This window comes from Carettochelys insculpta, chromosome 7, assembly GCF_033958435.1.
Source record: "Carettochelys insculpta isolate YL-2023 chromosome 7, ASM3395843v1, whole genome shotgun sequence".
Taxonomy (NCBI): Eukaryota; Metazoa; Chordata; order Testudines; family Carettochelyidae; genus Carettochelys; species Carettochelys insculpta.
Genome location: NC_134143.1, coordinates 25,807,990 through 25,830,294, shown reverse-complemented (window position 1 = coordinate 25,830,294; position 22,305 = coordinate 25,807,990). Strand labels below are relative to the sequence as shown.

Here is a 22,305-nt window from a genome sequence, read left to right as displayed (position 1 = left end):
AATTATATATAAACAAGTTGTGTTGTGATGACATGATGAACAGGTATAGGATTTATCTTGGATATAATTCCTTCCTGCTTCTCCATTTTTCACTGAGATGAGTAACCAGGTGGAAAACGTAGTGTTTTTCTTTTTTAAAGAAAAGGGTGACTATCAGTCCTAGACTGCACGTTATACAAGTACAGATCAAAATCTTACAAGCCATTGGGAGGGATAAAGGGAAACTAACAGAAAGATTAAGGGGAAAAAATGGCTGAGAACAAAACCTTTTTAGAAAGATTTCTAGAAAGTTCTTTTTTTCTTAATTCTGGATAGGTGTGTTTGCCTTGAAGTGATTCTCACAAGTAGGTTCCAGTTTGAGGTGGTGAATTCTTATTAATTCATATTGTCCTGAAGGATTTGATTTTATGCAAAATTGGTGATGGAAAAGGTAAGACGGTGTAGTCTGAGACATAATCAGTACTCAGATATCCAGATGTATGTCACCTTTTCATCCACCAACAGTGCTTCTGGTTCAGTGCTTTCCTGTTGCCTGTGGTTAAGTCTACACAACAAACATATTTCAAAATAACAGCTGTTATTTCAAAATAACTATCCTAGCATGTGCACAACACAACCACTGTGATTGGCTTATTTCAGAATTGATAAACCTCATTCCTCAAGGAGTAGCACCTATTTCAAAATAGCTGTTAAGACAGGGAATAGAGCATATTTCGAAATAAGCCATAGTGTATCCAATGGCTCTATTCTGAAATAGGCTCTGTGTGTAGATGCTGTATTTCAAAATAGCCAAGTGCTATTTCAAAATGCATTTTTGTGTGTAGCAGCAGTATTTCAAAATAAGCTATTCCAGAATAACTCTTCAGCTGCATCTACACAGGCAGCTTTCGTCAACAAAACTTGCTGAGCATCTACATGGTTGAAGTGCTCTGTCGAGAGTTTGTCAACAAAAGTCAGCTGTTCAGCTGGCAGTGTTATACCTCTCCCTGATCAGGTATAGCACCCCTGTCAACAGTGTTTTGTCAGCAGAGTGCCTGTGTAGACACTTCTGTCAACAAAGAGGGCTTCCAGTTCTCCGGGCAGCCCATTTGCAGAGCTTCCTGTCAGTTCTTCTGTCAAGATAGGGTAAGGCAGTCTGGCTGGTCTCTGTCAACCGAGCGCATTGCTCTTTCAGTTTGCTTTTGTATGTACACGCTATCTGTCAACAGAAGTTCTGCTGGGGTTTTTCTGTCGACAGTAAACTCTATTAACAGAAACTGACTGTGTGCACATAGCCTTCCAGAATAGCTTATTTCAAAATAAGGCTGCTGTGTAGACATACCCTAAGGCCGCAGCTACACTACAGTGATCTTTCAAAAGATGATCTTCCAGAAGATCTTCTTTTGAAAGAGCATGTCCACACACAAAAAAGTGGATCAAAGAGCAATCTGCTCTTTTGAAAGAGAGTATACACATGGCCCCTGCTCTTTCAAAAGAATGGGCCAGGGAACGAAAAATCCCGCACCATGAGGGCTGCTCTTTCAAACAAAGGACCCCGAGAGCATCTACACACCCTTTTTTCTGAAAGACTCGTTTGTAAAAAGGCACTCTTCCTCGTTTGGGAGAGGAAAAGGGCCTCTGGAAGAAATAGCATATTCTTTTGAAAGGAATTCAGAAGAGCGTGTTTAGTGTGTGGATGGTCCTCTTGTTCTTCCAGAAGGGGGCCTGATTTCCAGAAGGACTTGCAACTGTAGACATGGCCAAAGATGGCAGCTTGGACAGGAGAAACAGATGAAGCTCAAGATTCCCTAAAACATATCCAAGTCATTTTATGTAGGTATAGCAATAAGGTAGTTTACACCACTTTTAATTTAGCATCATTCACAACTTGGTAGCATCTGTTCAGGTCTACTTTTGAATAAGAAGGTCAAGAGCTGCGTCTACACGTGCACGCTACTTCGAAGTAGTGGCACCAACTTCGAAACAGCGCCCGTCGCGTCTACACGCGTCGGGCGCTATTTCGAAGTTAACTTCGACGTTAGGCGGCGAGACGTCGAAGTCGCTAACCTCATGAGGAGATAGGAATAGCGCCCTACTTCGACGTTCAACGTCGAAGTAGGGACCGTGTAGACGATCCGCGTCCCGCAACGTCGAAATTGCTGGGTCCTCCATGGCGGCCATCAGCTGGGGGGTTGAGAGATGCTCTCTCTCCAGCCCCTGCGGGGCTCTATGGTCACCGTGGGCAGCAGCCCTTAGCCCAGGGCTTCTGGCTGCTTCTGCGGCAGCTGGGGATCTATGCTGCAGGCACAGGGTCTGCAACCAGTTGTCAGCTCTGTGGATCTTGTGTTGTGTAGTGCAACTGTGTCTGGGAGGGGCCCTTTAAGGGAGCGGCTTGCTGTTGAGTCCGCCCTGTGACCCTGTCTGCAGCTGTGCCTGGCATCCCTATTTCGATGTGTGCTACTTTGACATGTAGACGTTCCCTCGCTGCGCCTATTTCGATGTTGGGCTGAGCAACGTCGAAGTTGAACATCGACGTTGCCGGCCCTGGAGGACGTGTAGACGTTATTCATCGAAATAGACTATTTCGATATCGCAACATTGAAATAAGCTATTTCAATGTTGGCTGCACGTGTAGACGTAGCCAAGATCTCCTACTGTGGGGAGAGAAAATGGAAAAAGAATTGGCTTGCCAGATTTATTTGAAAGGGAGAGGGAAATATATTTGTCTAAAATTAAATTAGTTCCTGCCATTACATGATGTAAATAACACTAAACTGCATGTGTACATGCACATCTGCAAGGAGTTAATTCTGTTTCAGTCAAATATTTATTTTTGTATGACTGTACGGTCTGTAAAATAGTTCAACCATGATAATTTATTTAATGAAACTTAAGTATAAGTTCTAGACCAAACAAAATCTGTTCAAACCATATGGTGGGAAGTCAGCTTTTCCCACACCACTTATTTATGAACATGTGGAGGGGCTACTACAAGGCTGCTGACAGGGGTCTTGTCAACATATGTTGACAATATTGCCCTCTCAGTGACCTGATTTCTTCAGTCTCCCAAGTCTGTTATATAGTCAGTCACAGGAGCACATTCACTCAACTCTGAGGTGATTAAAATTCCCTTTACCACCAAGTTCACCATACAGTAATTGAATCCATAGAAAATATCTTCTTAGCATTTTCAATCTGCATGCCTTGTAAGATAAATTCATCTTATATATTACTTTTGCTGTGTCTGTCCATCTGTCTGTCCCTGCAAGGTTCTACCATGTTCCCCCCCTGCACCGTGCCAGCCCCAGCCCCGGGCCTGGCCCAGGCCCCTCCCAACTGAGCTGCTCCATCCGTACTGCGCCAGCCCCTCCCCCAGACAGCACAGGGCCTTTGCAGCCCCTGACTGAGCCCCCCTCCCCCCACCGCACCATGCCAGCTCCTTCCTTCGCCAGTGCAGGACCCAGCCCAGCCCAGCCCCCCACCCGCTCCCTGCACCATGGCAACCACAGCCCCTCCCCCTGCCAGCACAAGGCCCAGCCCAGCCCTTCAGGGAAGCCCACCCCACACCATGCCAGCCCCTCCCCCAGCCAGCGCAGGGCCAAATCCATGCATTATGGATGTGCATTACGACAAGTTTCTGTCTAGAACTTTCTTCCAGCCCAACTTCCACTTGCAAGTGGAGCTGCAGCCAAGCCTCTAGTCTTCTTTTAGCTCCAAAGAAATTTCAGTAAAAGAAGGTGGGGTGGTAGCTGCCAAACCCACAGTTTTTCTTTCTCATGTGGTCACCCAAGGTTCCTGCCACAAACCTTCACCAAGTGTTGGTTCAGTGTGATCAGTGCCCTCTATTGTATCCCGTGCTTAGATTCAGAGAGAGAGCAGTTCCGTCATTGAGACAGAGGGCTCAACATCCTCTCAATTTCCCTGTTTTCATATGAGCTCATCTCTTAATGTAGCCTCTCTGTCTTTGCTGGTGAGACCTGGTGACTGGCTGAATTTCTTCTGGCACCCTCTGTCTTCCCAGCTGTAAACAGAGCAGTAGAAGCACTTGAGAAGAAGGAGTGAGGACCCAGCTGGGAGTTGCAATGGGTCTGCTGCTAGAGATATAAATTACTGTCAGATCCGTTTCATCTCTTGTCCCCATTCTCCTCTTGCTATGTCTTGTCACACAAATGAGGTGGTGCAGCATTACCATATCATGTTAAAATGGGATGACAACCAAGGAAATTGGTGAACTTCTCCTTCTTCCCTAATCTAACCTCAGATCTAAAAGTACCAAATATGGAGGGCTGTGTTTTACAGGCTATTCAGGTTCTTCATTGTCTAGTCTTGGAGGAGACATGTTAGAGAAGTGTTTAACATTTGAGGTGGTCATTTATTTTTGTACTGTTTTAATTGGGCTCTCTTTGGACCCAAACACATTATAAAGTAGACAGATCAAGTGTAGTGGTGATGACATTCAAATTAGCTGAAAGCTAATTTTATTTTTCATTGTATCTTTGTATCTAGTATTGTGTGTGCATTTTTACATACAAGAGCAAACCCAATAAAATATTTTCTGTCATCTCATACATTAGAATGTGACGCTTTCAGCCTGTCAATGGAAATGGTTGTACACCTAGTCCATAGAAATTTGAAAAGTCCAGTTATTTGTCCTCTCCACATTGCACCTGTTTCTTCTCTTACTGTAAACAGTGATTTTTTTAAAATTAAAATCTCCAATGGAATTACTGTTAGAGATCATCAATTCTTCCTCCTTTTAAAAGATGTGATACCAAATGTACATCCATAGGGTATGGCGTAGCTTGATGTCTGTATAACATAGCTAGATAAGAAAGGTTCTTCTTCTAGTGGCCCCGTGGGTGCTCCACAATAGGTGTCGGGCTCACCCGGTGCCGCAGATCGGAATTCTTCTAGCAGTTTCTATCGGATCGTGTATGCGCCGACACGCGCCGCTCCCTTGCGCGCCCCTGGCCATGTGCGCGATCCGCTCCCCGCCAGTTCCCTCTCAACTGCCATCGGCTGCAGACGGAATCCGCTCAGGCTAAAGCCAGAGTCAGATAAAATAGTTGTTTTCACGTGCAGTTTGTTTGTTTTGTCACTATTAAAAAAAAAAAAAAGAGAGAGAGAGAGAATATCAGCTAGCAGAAGGAAGAGGAACGAAGGAGAGAGGGGCGGACAAGAAGGCTAATTAAGCCGTCTGCTGCCCCGCAGGCCGGTGATTGTTATTTGGGGTAAAAAGGCACTGATTACGGGCTAAGTACCCTATTAACAGTAAAGACTCACCGCGATGGCCTCCTCGGGGTTTAAGAACTGTGAGTCATGCCGCGAAGCTATGCCGGCCTCCGATGGGCATAGTGAATGCATTCGCTGCCTGCGGGAATCACACGTAACCCAGAAGTGTTCTCACTGTGCTAAGCTTACAGCCAGGGCCAGGAAAGACAGGGAGATGAGGCTCAAAATGCTCTTGTTTGATAAGGCTCTCCAGCCAGAACCGCTGGAGAAGCCTCACGCAGAAGGGGCCTCTGGGTTGCATAAGAGGAAGGCAGCCTCTTTGACCCCCTCGGTGCAGAAGAGGAGGAAACTCTCCCCGGCTCAATCCTTGCCGGCAGGCCCAGTGGGCAGGACGAGCGGAACGCAGAGTCCCCAGCTGTGAGCTGATGAAAGCGGCAGCGCAGCAGCGCATGTGGCAGAGGCTGAGCCTCCGATTACGCAGCAGACGGCACTCAAGGCGCCACGAGCGCCAGCAAGGCAAGCGCCGGAATCGGCAGCGCCGACGCAGGCGGCACCGGCCCCCGCGGCACCGACGGTGCAGGGGCACCTGGCACGGAGCCTACCGGTGCCGGAGGAAGCTACCCGTGCGGCACCGCAGCTGACTGTGCTGAGCGCGGCACCGACAATGGGGCCGAGATCCCTGGCACAGGAAGGGGCGGCGCCCACCCCGCAGGGGAGGGGCAAGGCAAAAGCAAAAGCTCGGCACTGCAGTCCATCTCCAGACAGGGCTGTGCTGCCCTTATCACCTAGCCCTCCCCCTGAGATACACACGCCACTCCGGCGGGCTGTGACTCCACCGGCTTATCTAGGACCTCCCTCTCCGTTCCTCCAACCAATTTCGCCGTGGCTTGGGCCACCTTCACCATTTCTGGGCACGGATCCCCTTGAGTACTATCGCAAACCAGCTTCACCACTATCTATGTCGTTGCGGAGGTCCCGCTCTCCCAGACATCATGGATACACTCTCCGATCGTGGTCCAGGTCTCCATCACCGGGCCCTTGCCCATGCTGCTATGGTCATCCTCATCATGCTGAACACAGACACCGCAGGTCTAGATCCAGGGGCAGGTCCTCCCCTGCTTCTCAATACCCCCGTGTACACTCTCGCTCTGGTACGGGAACACAGTTGTCTCAGGGGGAGTTAGGTCCAGAATCCCAGGACCTTCCTTCACAATCCTCCAGGGAGCAAGTATATCATCGACCACGGGAACCAGAGGATTTGAGGGAGGTTTACCCCAGTGGCTCCTCCTCATCCTCCCCAGATGAGGCCATGGGCCCCAGGGATGTCTCCCCCCCGGATGACCTTAAACAATTCCAGGAACTGTTCAAAAGAGTAGCTTTCACGCAGGACATTCAAATAGCAGAGGTGCAGGAGAAGTATCATAAACTCCTGAAAAATTTGAGACCCCTGGCTTCATCCAAAATCGCTATCCCACTGGACGAAGCCATTATGGAGTCAGCCACTAACATATGGAAGACCCCGGCCTCTATTCCGCCTACGAACAAGAGAGCCAATAAGAAGTACTTAGTCCCAGCCAAGGGCATGGAGTTCCTCTTTAGTCACCCACAACCAAATTCTTTGGTGGTCGAATCGTCCCAGCAGAGGTCGAAGGCCTCTCAGTACAAATCGGGGGGATCGGGTAAAGATGCTAAGAAGCTAGAGCTGTTTGGCAGGAAGGTATATTCCTCCTCTACTCTATTATTGAGAATGGCAAATTACGCAGCACACCTATCAAACCACAGCTTTGACAATTACTCCAGACTTACTCCCCTCATGGATTCACTCCCGGAAGACAAGAAGCCGGTGTTAAAGGCGATTGTTCAAGAGGGCTATGCAGCGTCGCGGACGGGAATCCAGATTGCCCTGGACGTGGCGGACACAGCGGCACGTGCAACAGCTACAACAGTGGTCATGCGTAGGGAATCCTGGCTCCAGACATCTGGTATCCACAGGGACCTGCAGGCGAAGATCGTGGATCTTCCCTTTGATAAACAAAAGCTGTTTGCCGACTCAACCAACTCGGTCCTCCACTCCAGCAAGGACTTGAGGGCCGCACTTAGAACCTTGGGCATTTATACTCCCCCATACAAGAAGAAGAAATTTTATCCTCAGCAAAGACGCTACGCTTACCAACCACAGCGTGCTCAATATCAGCGAGGCTACGACCAAGGGCGCCATCAACAGCAGAAACAGTACAGAACTCCCAGGCGACGTTCTCAACAAAGCCGTACACCCTCGGGGCAGGCCCAAAGACAACAAGTTTGACGAGTATGTCGGGAGCTGCACTATCAACACCATCGCTCAATGCCACTCTCATCTCATGTTCCATCATCGCCTCAAACCGTTCCACTCCCAATGGCAAAAGATCACCACGGACAGATGGGTGCTAGAGATTATAGCCATGGGTTACACGATCCCCTTCCAGTCACTTTCACCGACGAAGCCTCCCGCCAGGCCTCATCTCAGAGATGCTGCCCACGAGGCGAGGCTCAAGCAGGAGGTGGATCACCTTATGTTCATAGGGGCGGTGGAAAGAGTGGCGGAGCAATTCCAGGGGAAAGGTTTTTATTCACACTACTTCCTAACAGAGAAGAAAACAGGAGGCTGGAGGCCGATCTTGGATCTACGGGGCCTCAACTGGTATTTGCGCAAGCAACGCTTTCAGATGATCACAGTTGCTTCCATACTTACGGCACTGGACGATGGAGACTGGTTTGCAGCCCTCGACTTACAAGATGCTTACTTTCATATAACAATCCACCCAGCACACAGACGCTTCCTCGGCTTCACGGTCGGCAGGGAACATTTCCAGTACAGGGTTCTTCCGTTCGGCCTATCCTCGGCTCCCAGAGTTTTTACCAAAACCCTGGCAGTGGTATCAGCCTACCTGCACAGACAGGCGATGTTTATTTTCCCATATCTGGACGACTGTCTGCTGAAAGGGGCCTCAAAGGCAGAGGTCTTACGCATGATACGCGTTACCGCAGACACGTTTACTTCGCTGGGCCTAGTTATCAACCTTGCAAAGTCAAAGACCGAACCCACACAAGATATAGAGTTCATAGGGGCACGCATAAACTCTATCACAGCAAGAGTATACCTGCCCGACGCCCGCTTCCGCGCCATCAGCTCACTGGTGCAAGTCATGACGTACAGCCCCACGGTGCCGGTCCTAACGTGCCTACAGCTGTTGGGCCACATGGCGGCAGCGACGTTTGTGGTACAGAATGCCAGGTTACACATGCAAAGCCTGCAGCATTGGCTGGCGAGTGTTTACACACCAGCATCCCATACTGTCCACAAGGTAGTGTCGCCCACGACAGAGGTGCGCAGATCCCGAGCGTGGTGGGAAAATCCCAAGAATCTGCTAGTGGGGGTGCCTTTTCACCAACCACAAATTTCTATTTTTCTTACTACCGACACCTCCCACATAGGATGGGGAGCGCACATGGGCAGCAAGGTGACGCAAGGGCTATGGTCCCCTGCGGAACAGACACTGCACATAAACATACTGGAGCTCAGAGCAGTGTTCAATGCGTGCAGACATTTTCGAGATTACCTGCATGGCAAAGTAGTTGGGATCAATACTGACAATACCTCCACTATGTTCTACATCAATCGACAAGGAGGGGTATGATCCCGTGCGCTATGTGCGGAAGCAGTCCGATTGTGGAGCTGGTGCATTGCCAACAACATAACAATGAAAGCCTCGTACTTGCTGGGCGCTCACAATGTGAAGGCAGATCAGCTGAGCAGGCGCTTCGCACTGATGCACGAATGGCAGATCCGCTCCGACCTGCTACGGCGCATATTTCGTACATGGCGGTTTCCCCAAGTCGATTTGTTTGCCACCCAGTACAACAAGAAGTGTCCCCAGTACTGCTCCAGAGCAGGAATAGGGTGGGGGTCCCTGGGGGACGCATTCATGATTTCATGGAAGGGCCCTCTACTTTACGCTTTTCCCCCCACAACGCTTATCCACAAGGTTCTGCAGAAAGCCAGAAGGGAGAGAGCTCGCATGATACTCATAGTCCCAACTTGGGACCGGCAACAATGGTTTCCCTTGCTTCTGTGCATGTTGGATCGCCCACCACTTCCCCTACCGGTGGCGCCGGACTTACTCACGCAGGCTCAGGGGTCCATACTGCACCCTCACCCTCAGGGTCTGCATCTACAAGCATGGTTAATCCATGGCTCAGCGCCTTAGAGAGCACGTGTACGGAGGGAGTACAACAAGTCCTGGCGTGTAGCCGAAGGACCTCCACCAGGAGGACTTATGAACAGAAATGGACTCAATTTACAGCCTGGTGTTCCGCCAAGCAGTTAGCTCCCCTTGACATTCCTATAACCGTAATACTAGAATACCTATTGGACCTCAAACGAGACGGGCTTTCTCTATCCTCACTAAAGGTCCACCTCGCTGCTATATCAGCTTTTCGGCATACAGAGGAAGGGCCCACTGTATTCGCCCACCCTATCATCACAAGGTTCTTGAAGGGGCTGGTAAACCTGTACCCTCCTCGAAAACCGCTTCCACCATCGTGGAGTTTGGACTTGGTGCTCAGCACGCTATCGGGACCACCCTTCGAACCATTAGCCACGGTACCCCTCCGACTCCTTACGATGAAAACAACCTTCCTCCTTGCGATTACGTCGGCTCTCAAGGTGAGCGAGCTCGCGGCAGTGATGGCAGCGCCACCCTGCACAGTATTCTCAAAGGGAGTGGTAACCTTACCGTTACACCCAGCCTTCGTTCCAAAAGTTTCTTCGGAGTTCCATCTTAACGAACCAATAGTTTAACCCTCATTTTTCCCGAAGCCTCACAGCTCCAGCAAGGAGGCTCGCCTACATATCCTAGACGTGAGAAGGGCATTGGCCTTCTACATAGACAGAACTAAGTCCTTCCGGAAAACAGACAGGCTTCTAGTGTCTCTCGCTCCCAGGTCAAAAGGGGAAGGCCTCTCTTCACAGAGAATTTCAAAGCACATCGTGTCCTGTATAAAAATGTGCTACGAGCTTCGAAAGACCCCTTTGCTGGCCCCGCCTGGGGTTCACTCCACCAGGGCGGTGGCGTCGTCAACAGCCTTCTTCAAGGGCATAGCGTTAAAAGAAATATGTAGAGCGGCGACCTGGTCGTCCTACGACACCTTTGCCAAGCATTATGACCTACATCGGGTATTCGAGGAGGATACCCGTCTGTTGACAGCAGTCCTCTCGGGGGCAAGCTGCACATGAATTGATTACCCACCTCCTTACTTGGGTTACTGCTGGGTAGTCACCTATTGTGGAGCACCCACGGGGACCACTCGAAGAAGAAAGAGAAGTTACTCACCTGTAGTAACGATGGTTCTTCAAGAGGTGTCCCCGTGGGTGCTCCACCACCCGCCCATCCTCCCCGCTTCGGAATCTCTGTCTGATGTTTTTCAGGAGCATCCGAGGCAGTTGGTCACGGAACTGGCGGGGACCGGATCGCGCACATGGCCGGGGGCGTGCAAGGGAGTGGCACGCGTCGGCGCATGCGCGATCTGATAGAAACTGCTAGAAGAATTCCGATCTGCGGCGCCGGGCGAGCCCGACACCTATTGTGGAGCTCCCACGGGGACACATCTGGAAGAACCATCATTACTACAGGTGAGTAACTTCTCTTTCTGGTGTACCAGTTCAGGGCTTTGATTTGAATGAAAATGTGTACATATGTAAAATACACGCATACACACACTTCTTTATCTATGCTATTACATCATTCTCTTCCATTCTTGCTCTCTTATAAAAGTGGTTTATTCTAAAAGAAGAAGAAAATATCTTTTAAATATACAATTCTGGAAAAGGGACTTCAGAGATGACTTTGGCCGCCATAAGTAAGATGCATTCTTCTTCGAGTGTCCCCGTGGGTGCTCCACAATAGGTGACGGGCTTGCCCGGCGCCGCAGATCGGATCTTCCAAGCAGTTTCTGCCGGACCGCGCATGCACCGGCGCGCACCGCTCCCTTGCGCGCTCCTGGCCATGTGCGCGATCCGGTCCCCGCCAGTTCCTCTTAACCGCCGTCGGCTGCAGATGGAATCCGACTAGGCTAAGGCCAAATAGCGTATTCAACGACTTTATCTGTTTTTTCTTTGAAGTTTTTCAGTTACTTAGGCTACTATAAGTTAGCCGGTTGTTATTTTGTAAAAAAAAAAAAAAAAAAAAACAACAAACAAGCTACGAGAGGGACAACTCAGCCCAGTCCCAGTAACAAGCGCCGGAGGCCAGGAGCTAGGGCCATCAGCCCTCCTGCTGAGGCAGGCCATCGGACGGGGAAAACAGCACAAAGAAGGTGCTAAGTACCCACTTAAAAACTCAAAGACTCACCAACAATGTCCTCTTCAGGCTTTAAAAAATGTGAGTCCTGCCGAGAGGCGATGCCAGTGTCCGATGGGCACAGTCTATGCATAAGGTGCCTGGGGGAGTCCCATGTGGCACAGGAAGGCGCCTTCTGTGCTAAATTAACAACCAGAGCACGGAGGGACAGGGAGATGCGGATCAAAATGCTGCTTCTTGACAAGGCCCTCCAGCCAGACGTGCCGGAGCGGCTGCAGCAGGAGGGACCCTCCGGGGCCCTTAAAAGGAAAGCTGCCTCCCTCACTCCATCAGCGCAAAAACGGAGGAAAGTTTCTCCAGCCCGATCCCTGCCGGCAGCAACAGTGAGCGGGACGGGAGGAGCAAGCAGCCCCCAGCCGCAGCAACAGCTGATCGGCGGCGGCACGGAGAGCCACGTGGAAACGGCTCAGCCTCCGATAATCAGCCAGCCGCCCCGCACCGCAGGCAGGGCGGCGGCTAAGCAAACGCCGGTACCGGCGGCACCGCAGACAGCGGCACCGACCCCCAGGGAACCGGCGGTGCAGGGCGCGCAGGCACGTAGCCTGCAGGCGCAGAAGGACACCGCACGTGCGGCACCGCCTTCGAGCGTGCCTAGCACGGTGCCGACGGGGCCGGGATCCCCCGCCCATCAGGGGGCGGAGTTACCTCCTCCAGGGAGGGGGAAGGCTGCTCACAAGAGGAGGCACTGCAGCCCCTCTCCGGACAGGGCTGTGGAGCTGCTTTCTCACAGCCCTCCGCTTATGTTGCAGACTCCAACCAGAAGGCAGGGGTCCCCCCTAGCCTACCCGGAGCCGCCTTCTCCATTTTTACAACCAGCCTCACCATGGCTGGCACCACCTTCACCCTTCCTGGGATTTGAACCGCTGGACTATTATGCTAAATCGCTCTCTCCAGTGTCTCGACGATCTCCCTCCCCCAGACGCAGAGGGTACGCACCAAGGGAATGGTCGAGGTCACCTTCCCAGGAACAGTGCCTATACTGCCATGGTCGTCCCTACCACGCGGGGCACAGACACCATCGGCAATCTACTAGGGAAAGATCCCCACACACTACCTCGTACCCCCGAGGGCAATCGCGATCGGGGACAGAGACTCAAGCATCTCAGGGGGGACTGGTCATGGAACCCCGAGATTTTCCCTCGCAAACCTCCAGCGAGAGGATGTACCATCACCAGCAGGAACCGGAAGGGTCCAGAGAGACGTACCCCAGCGGTTCCTCGCTCTCCTCCCCGGATGAGGCCACGGCCCTGGGGGACGTCCATCCTATGGATGATCTCAAACAGTTTCAGGAGCTGTTTAAGAGGGTGGCCTTCATGCAAGGCATCCAGACAGCAGAGGTGCAAGAGAAACACCATAAGCTCCTCAAAAATTTGAGACCTCCGGCCTCCTCCAGCGTAGCAATACCGCTTGATGAAGCGATCTTAGAGTCCGCCACTACCATATGGCAGACCCCTGCAACTATTCCGCCGGTCCAAAAGAGAGCGGATAAGAAATACTTCGTGCCGGCGAAAGGCATGGAGTTCCTGTTTAGCCACCCACAGCCAAACTCCTTGGTGGTGGAGTCCTCGCAACAAAGATCAAAAACATCTCAATTTAAAACAGGGGGAACGGACAAAGATGCCAAGAAGCTAGAGCTGTTCGGCAGAAAGGTCTACTTCTCCTCTACTTTAACGTTGCGAATGGCAAATTACGCAGCGCACTTGGCGAACCATAATTTTGACAACTATTCTAGGTTAACCTCCCTCATGGACTCGCTTCCAGAGGACAAAAAGCTGGTCCTCAAGGCCATAGTGCAAGAAGGCTACGCGGCTGCGAGGATGGGAGTTCAGATTGCTTTGGACGTTGCGGACACAGCAGCACGTTCCACAGCAACTGCAGTGGTGATGCGACGGGAGTCCTGGCTCCAGACCTCGGGTATACCGAGAGATCTGCAGGCAAAGATAGTTGACCTTCCCTTCGACTCGCAGAAGCTGTTTGCTGAATCAACTGACTCGGTCCTTCATTCCAGTAAAGATTCAAGAGCCACACTCAGGACCCTGGGGATTTACACCCCTCCATACACAAAGAAAAGGTACTACCCTCAGCAAAGGCGGTACCAGTACCAGCAACAGCGCCCCCAGTATCACAGGGGTTACGAGCAAGGGCGGCATCAGCAGCACCAGCAGTACAGAACTCCCAGGCGACGCTCACAACAGGGCCGTGCGTCCTCGGGGCGGGGCCAAAGGCCACAAGTTTGACATACAGATCCAGGGCTGCGCCATCACTACCATCACACAAGGTCATCCGAAGCGGCTATTTCACCATCGCCTCCGACCATTCTACGACCAGTGGCAAAGGATCACCACAGACAAATGGGTGCTGGAGATCATAGCCACGGGGTACGCCATCCCCTTCCAGTCACTCCCACCATCGCGACCTCTGCCCAAGCCCCACCTCCAGGAGGCCTCCCATGTAGCCAGGCTCAGGCAGGAGGTGGCCCATCTCGTGCTCATAGGGGCGGTGGAAAGGGTGCCGGAGCAACTGCAAGGAAAAGGGTTTTACTCCCGGTATTTCCTAACGGAGAAAAAGACAGGAGGCTGGAGGCCCATCTTAGACCTTCGCGGCCTCAACAGGTATCTGCGCAAACAACGTTTTCGGATGATCACGATTGCCTCCATCCTTACAGCACTGGACGATGGAGATTGGTTCGCAGCCCTCGATTTGCAAGACGCGTACTTCCACATAACCATCCATCCGGCTCACCGGCGATTTCTCCGTTTCATGGTAGGCAACGAACACTTCCAATACAAAGTCCTACCGTTTGGCCTCTCCTCGGCCCCCAGAGTCTTCACCAAGACCTTGGCAGTGGTGTCAGCCTACCTGCACAGACAGGGGGTATTTATTTTCCCGTATCTGGACGACTGCCTGCTCAAAGGGGCCTCGAAGGGGGAGGTTCTCCGCATGATACGCGTCACAGCAAACACGTTCTCCTCACTTGGCCTGGTTATCAATCTGGCAAAATCAAAAATAGACCCCACACAGGACATAGAGTTCATAGGGGCTCGCATAAACTCGATCACGGCGAGAGTATACCTACCAGAGGCTCGCTTTCGAGCCATCGGTTCCCTCGTGCAAGTCATCACCTTCAGCCCTACGGTGCCGGTCTTGACGTGCTTGCAGCTGCTGGGCCACATGGCAGCGGCGACGTTTGTGGTACAAAACGCCAGGTTGCACACACGCAGCATGCAGCACTGGCTGGCCAGTGTATACAAACCGGCAGTACACACCGTTCACAGGGCGGTGTCGCCCACACCCGGGGTGCGCAAATCCCTGCAATGGTGGGTAAACCCCAGGAACCTGCTAACAGGGGTACCCTTCCATCAGCTGCAAATCTCGGTTTTCCTCACCACAGATGCCTCCCTCATAGGGTGGGGAGCGCACATGGGCGAAGAGGTGACTCAAGGACTGTGGTCACCCACGGAACAGTCACTACACATCAATGTACTGGAGCTCAGAGCAGTGTTCAACACCTGCAAACACTTTCGAGACCACATACAAGGCAAAGTCGTCGGGATCAGTACAGACAATACCTCCACCATGTTTTATATAAACAGGCAAGGAGGAGCTCGATCCCGTGCCTTATGCGCGGAAGCAATCCGCTTATGGAACTGGTGCATCACCCACGATATAATCTTGAAAGCCTCATACTTGCCGGGTGCGCACAACGTGAAGGCAGACCAGCTGAGCAGGCGTTTTGCGCTCACACACGAGTGGCAGATTCGTCCCGATCTGCTACGGCCGATTTTCCACGCATAGGGGTTTCCCCAAATAGATCTGTTTGCCACCCAGCACAACAAGCAGTGCCCACGGTTCTGCTCCAGAGCAGGACTGGGCTGGGGGTCCCTGGGGGACGCATTCGTGATCCAGTGGGGGGGCCCCCTGCTTTACGTGTTTCCTCCCACAGTGCTGATCCACAAAGTTTTGCAAAAAGCCAGGAGGGAAAGGGCCCGGATGATCTTGATAGTCCCAACGTGGGATCGCCAACAATGGTTCCCCCTACTCCTGCGCATGTCGGACCGTCCACCGATGCCTCTTCCGGTGGCGCCGGATCTGCTCACGCAAGCCCAGGGGTCCATAGTGCATCCGCACCCCCAAAGCCTGCGACTGCAAGCGTGGCTAATCCATGGCTCAGCTCCCTAGAGCGCACATGCACAGTGGAAGTACAGCAAGTCCTAGAAAGTAGCAGGAGGACTTCCACTAGGAAGACCTACAAACAAAAATGGACTTGCTTTACGGCCTGGTGTTCTACCAAACAACTGGCCCCCCTTTCGGTGCCTATACCTACAATTCTAGAGTATTTACTGGACCTCAAGAGAGGAGGACTCTCGCTATCCTCGTTAAAGGTCCACCTTGCCGCCATCTCGGCGTTCAAACATGAGGAGGAAGGGCACACGGTGTTCGCCCACCCTATGGTTACCAGGTTCCTCAAAGGGTTGGTAAACCTCTACCCCCCTCGGAAACCGATTCCACCTTCGTGGAACTTGGACCTGGTGCTTACCACACTCATGGGACCACCGTTCGAGCCATTGGCCACGGTTCCCCTCCGCCTCCTTACAATAAAGACGACCTTTCTTCTTGCAATTACGTCAGCTCGTAGGGTGAGCGAGCTCGCGGCAGTCATGGCAACGCCACCCTGCACTGTTTTTTCCAAGGAGGCGGTAACCATACGGCTGCATCCAGCCTTTGTTCCCAAAGTTTCCTCCGAGTTTCACATCAACGAACCTATTGTTCTACCCTCATTTTATCCAAAGCCTCATAACTCCAACGAAGAGGCGCGCCTACACCTCCTGGACGTGAGGAGGGCGCTAGCCTTCTACGTAGACAGGACCAAGTCCTTCCGGAAAACAGATAGACTCCTAGTCTCCCTCGCTCCCAAATCGAAAGGAGAAGGTCTCTCATCGCAGCGAATCTCAAAGCACATTGTATCCTGCATAAAAATGTACTACGAGCTCAAAAAGACTCCTTTATCGGCCACTCCCAGGGCTCATTCCACTAGGGCGGTGGCGGCATCAACAGCCTTTTTCAAGGGCGTTGCGTTAAAAGACATTTGCAGAGCGGCGACCTGGTCATCCTACGACACCTTCGCCAAACATTACGCCCTTCACAGGGTATTCCAAGAGGATACCCGTCTCTCTGCAGCGGTCCTTTCGGGGACAAGCTGCACATAATCCGATTACCCACCTCCTATCTTGGGTTACTGCTGGGTAGTCACCTATTGTGGAGCACCCACGGGGACACTCGAAGAAGAAAGAGAAGTTACTCACCGTAGTAACGGTGGTTCTTCGAGATGTGTCCCCGTGGGTGCTCCACTTCCCGCCCATCCTCCCCGCTTCAGATCTCTGTTAGTGTTTTGCAGGGGCACCCGAGGCGGTTGGTCGAGGAACTGGCGGGGACCGGATCGCGCACATGGCCAGGAGCGCGCAAGGGAGCGGCGCGCCAGCGCATGCGCGCGCCAGCAAAAACTGCTTGGAAGATCCGATCTGCGGCGCCGGGCAAGCCCGTCACCTATTGTGGAGCACCCACGGGGACACATCTCGAAGAACCACCATTACTACGGTGAGTAACTTCTCTATATTTGGATATGTTGAACTACACTAGACATCCAGGATTCCAAGATTCGGGGTCTAATTTCCTCAGAGGTGTGTAAAATAGTAGACATATATGTGAATACAACTCTCTGCCTCGGCCTGAGTGCACTTGTGCTTTGCTCTTTGTACTACGTGAAATTTCATGGCTTCAGCTATTATAAATAATCCTAAAGTTACTGCTGGCAATAGCCCAGACAATCAGACTTTTCATTAGTGAAGAAAGATAAAGTTCTGTGCTGTAGTCACACCGGGATTCTTTTTACCACTAAATGCATTTAATTTTGCTTTGCTTTCGAATTTTCCCCAATTTTATTTTTACTGGCTTCTTCTACCGTTGTAAAAGTCACACACACAGGGATGGAAGTCATCCCACTTAACTTAATTGACACTTCCCAGAGGTGAATAGTCACAGAGAGGTAGCTGTGTTCATCTGTATTTTCCCAAAATAAAAAAGCAGTCTTGTAGTACTTTAAGACTAACAAAATGATTTATTAGGTGATGAGCTTTTGTGGGAAGGACCTACCTATTCAGATCCAGACTTGCCGGATCTGAAGAAGTGGGTCTGTCCCACGAAACGTCATCACCTAATATAATAATTTTGTTCATCTTTAAAGTGCTAAGGACTGCTCTATTGTTTTGTGAACTTCCCAGAGGGTTTTTTCTCTCTTTTTTCTTCCCCCCCCCACTTACCTCTCCCCACCCTCCTTCCTTTTTTTAATTTTTATATTTAGTTGATTCCTCAGTTTTCTCGTAGTTCTGCTCCAGAATCTGATAAAGTGGGTCTTTCCCACAAAAGCTCTTTAGCCAATAAATAATGTTAGTCTTTAAGGTGCTACAGGACTGCTTTGTTTAGTGAAGGTACAGACTAATATGGTGCCTCTCTGAGGCTGTCCTACATTCAGTGATAGTGCCTGAGATAGTCATTATTTCCTTTAAATTTCTAAGTTCCTGGCTTGTTTCTTTGTGAGAAGACAATCTACCTACTGTGACTAGTAATTCGTTATTCTTTTGGCATTTACAAAAATTGTGCTTTACTCTGTTGTACTCCAAGGACCTTGGCATTCCTATTTCTTTTTGTTCACCTGACTTTCCTCATCATTTTAGACCCTAAAACATTATTTTCTCTTTCTTAATAATGGTAGTCCATTGATCCGATGATGACAAATCTGTGCAGATCATCTGTTATTGGTCTTATGGTGTGCCCTCTGGTGACTGTATAAGCCAATTCTAGAGGTGCACATTTTGCCGCAGATGGTGCATGGGAAGTTTGCAATCTGTGGGTTGTGCATTGCTGATGCTCTGTGACGTCGTTCGCGTGCCTCTTGTAGATGCCGGCAGCGGTCTTCCTCAAAGGCAATGCAGGTATTTCTGACTGTTGCACACCACTGTGTTCTGTCACCGTCGGCATCCTCAAGGTCCCTACGTTTGATACTGCTGTACTGCAGATAGGCTTTGATGGTATCCTTGTAGCGTTTCCGTGGATGACCTATACACCAGATGCCCTGGGAGAGTTCACCATACAGAAGCTGGCGAGGGATTCTGTTGGCATCCATGCGGCTGGCATGACCGGTCCAGCGTAGTTGTGACTTCATAATCATCATTTCAATGCTTGTCATCTGGGATCTCTCGAGGACCTCAAGATTGGGCACTTTGTCTTGCCAGCAGATCTTCATGATGTTACGGAGGCAGCACATGTGGAATGCTTCAAGCTGCTTGATGTGACGCCTATATAGTGTCCATGTTTTGCACCCGTACAAAAGAGATGAGAGAACAACAGCTCTGTACACAAGCAGTTTTGTTGACATCTGGATGTTATGGTGGTTTAGAACTTTGACACGCAGACAGCCAAGTGCCTGGCTCACTTTGGATATTCGCACGTTGATCTCATTATCCAGTGATCCATCACTGGATATGACACTACCCAGGTATTTAAAGTTCTCCACTACTTTAAGCTGAGTGCCGTCAATAGAGATACTAGGGACAGGAGCATTTGATCTAGGTGCAGGTTGATGGAGAACTTCTGTCTTTCCGAGGCTGATAGATAGTCCAAAAAGTTGCGAGGCTTCAGCAAACTTATTGACAATGTGCTGAAGATCGTTTTCAGTGTGAGCCATAAGGGCACAGTCATCAGCAAAGAGTGCCTCAGAAAGGAGTTTCTGCACTGTCTTAGTCTTTTTGTGTTCAGGCGACAGAGGTCAAAAAGTGAACCATCATGCCCGTATTTCAAGTATATACCTCGGTCCAGATCTTTCATTGCATGCTTAAGGACGCATGCAAAGAACAGGTTAAATAAGACAGGAGTGAGAACGCATCCTTGTTTCACGCCGTTGGTGATGATGAAGGGGGCGATGTGGCTCCATCAGACAGTACTTGGCCTGTCATGTCGTCATGGAAAAGGCGCAGAATCTGGAAAAATTTTCTTGAGCAGCCAAGTCATATTAGAATGGTCCAAAGGTCTTCCCTGTTAACGGTATCAAATGCCTTTGTCAGATCTATGAAGACAGCATACAGGTGCGTGTTCTGTTCAATGCACTTTTCTTGTATTTGTCTGACAGCAAACGCCATATTGGCTGTGCTCCGGCCGGGTCGAAAACCGCATTGACTTTCAGGTAGATTTGCCTCGGAAATACTGGCTGTTAGGTGGTTCAAGATGATGCGGGTGGTGATCTTCCCTCCAACGGAGAGGAGGGATATGCCTCTGTAGTTCCCACATTCTGCTTTGCTGCCTTTATTCTTAAAAAGGGAGACAATAATAGCATCGCGGAGGTCCTGTGGTATGTTTTCATCCTCCCAGATGCTGATGATCACGCTATGGAACGCTGCTAGTGCTGCTGGACTCGCCGCTTTATATATCTCTGCTGGTATCCCATCTTTTCCAGGAGCTTTTCCTGAACTCATCTGGCTAATAGCTTTCTTAATCTCATCTATAGTGGGCGGAAAGTCAAGATCTGTCAGGACGGGTTGTTGTGGAATTTCACTGAGGACGTTATTAACGGTCGATGGTCTGTTAAGGAGGTTGCTAAAGTGTTCTCACCATCTTTCGTTGATGCCCTCTTTGTCTTTGACCAGCGTTGTGTTGTCTGATGAGAGCAATGGGGTAGTCCTTGGTTTAGAAGGTCCATAGACAGTCTTAATAGCACTAAAGAACATCTTTGAGTTGTGGGTATCAGCATAGTGCTCAATTTCTTTGGCTTTGCTCTCCCACCAGCTGTCTTGTATCTGATGGAGGTCTTTCTGTGTTTTGCTCTGAAGGTGCTTGAAATGGTCCCGTTTGGAGGCTGAGGAGGGGTCATTCTGCCATTCAATAAAGGCTTTTCTCTTTACTTCCAGTGCTGAATATATTTCTTCTTGGTTCTCATCGAACTAATCTTGATGTATTCTTTTCTTTGGTCCAAGCGATGTTATTGCTGTGTCAGTCACTATCTGCTTGAACTGATCCCACTTTTCGGTTACAGTACCGACCAGTTGACCGTGGGATGTTAATTTGTCATCGAGACTCTTCTGAAAATTGTTTAAACATTGGGCATCCTTCAGTTTGGTTATGTTAAAAGCAGGTCGCACATGCTTAAGGCATTTGTGCCAAGAGGGAGCGATGTAAAGTTGAAGAGGCATCCTAACTAATCTGTGATCTGTCCAGCACTCTGAACCTCACATTACTCTGGTGATCAGTACGTCTCTGATGTCTCACCTTCTGACAATGGCATAATCTATCAGATGCCACTGTTTAGACCTACGATGCATCCACGTCGTTTTGTGTTTATCCGCTTGTCAGAACAGAGTGTTGGTAACAGTCAGGTCGTTTTCAGAACAAAGGCTCAAAAGGAGTAGTCCATTGTTATTCATTTGCCTACACCATGTGGTCCGGCTACTTCTTTCCAGTTCTCGTTTTCAGCCCCGACTTGGGCATTGAAATCTCCAAGTAGGAGTAGTTTGTCTGTTGCAGGTGTGGCCTTGATCAGTCTGTCGAGATCTTCATATAATTGTTCCTTTGAGTTGTCAGGGCATGTTAGAGTGGGTGCATATGCACTGATGATGGTGGCGTGACATTCAGCGTTTAGTGGGAAGCGTCGTTTCATCAATCTTTCATTGCTACCCACTGGAAGGTCTGGGAGTTGATGCATCAATGAGGTTTTTATTGCCAGACCGACTCCATGTATTCTATCCTCTGTCTCAGTCTTACCCTTCCAGAAGAAGGTATAACCACTTCCTGGTTCACGCAAGAAACCTTTCCCAGCCAATCTTGTTTCACTTAATGCTGCTATATCGATGTTATAGCAGGCTAGTTCACGAGCAATGAGAGCTGTCCTTCTCTCAGGTCTTGCAACAGCTTCTTGATCCATGAGAGTACGAACATTCCATACACCAATGGTAAGTTTTCACAAATTTTGGTTTCAATTGCAAGTAGGGTTGAACTGCCAGCTGCAGCTTGCTGGCGCCAGTTATTGTTGTAGGGCAGGCAATTTTTAGGCCATCTTTCTTAATACTCTCTTTCTTAATGCTTCAAATGGTTTGACATCTAATCTCTTTTTCATCTCTTGAAAAATGAATGTTTTGTTTGCTTTGGATCACTGCTTTTTGGTGTGTGTGCATTTATTGCTGAGTCTTTCTGTTACTGTTCCCTTGGGCATTTGATCCAAGTCTGTTAAATCTAGAGAGACTTTTTTTTTTTTTGTTTTGAAATATTGTCCCTATCTATGAACCAACTCTAAATGGTAACCAAATTGGTCTGAAAGTGCTCATTCTCCAGGCTGTCTGCCCTCTTTCTTCTGGGAGTTCCACAGCTGCTGTTTTTTTATCATGTTCAGGAAATAGCTTGCAGACCAGTGTCTGGTCTCATTTCCCAGGATGTTTGATGCGTCCTTGAACAGTAGTTTCCTTACAGGCGATGTGTCATGGCTTTACACCTGGCTAATGTTTACTCACTACAATATTCCTTTAAACAAACATTATCTGATGGCTCAGCAGACTGTTCCCACCACATCCTGAGTTTAGGAGTTTGCTTGAAGTTGGTCATTTAGGCTGTTGCAGCGAAAGCTGAAACCCACTGTCTTGCTGGTTGCCATTTTTTT

The 22,305-nt window shown here is 49.9% G+C and overlaps 1 protein-coding gene across 5 annotated transcripts in view; it reads left to right on the top strand.

The window, feature by feature from the left end:
• RHOBTB1 (Rho related BTB domain containing 1) overlaps window positions 1-22,305 on the top strand; it is a 106,711-nt gene that overhangs the window by 49,039 nt on the left and 35,367 nt on the right. The gene's annotated exons all lie outside the window — the stretch shown is intronic.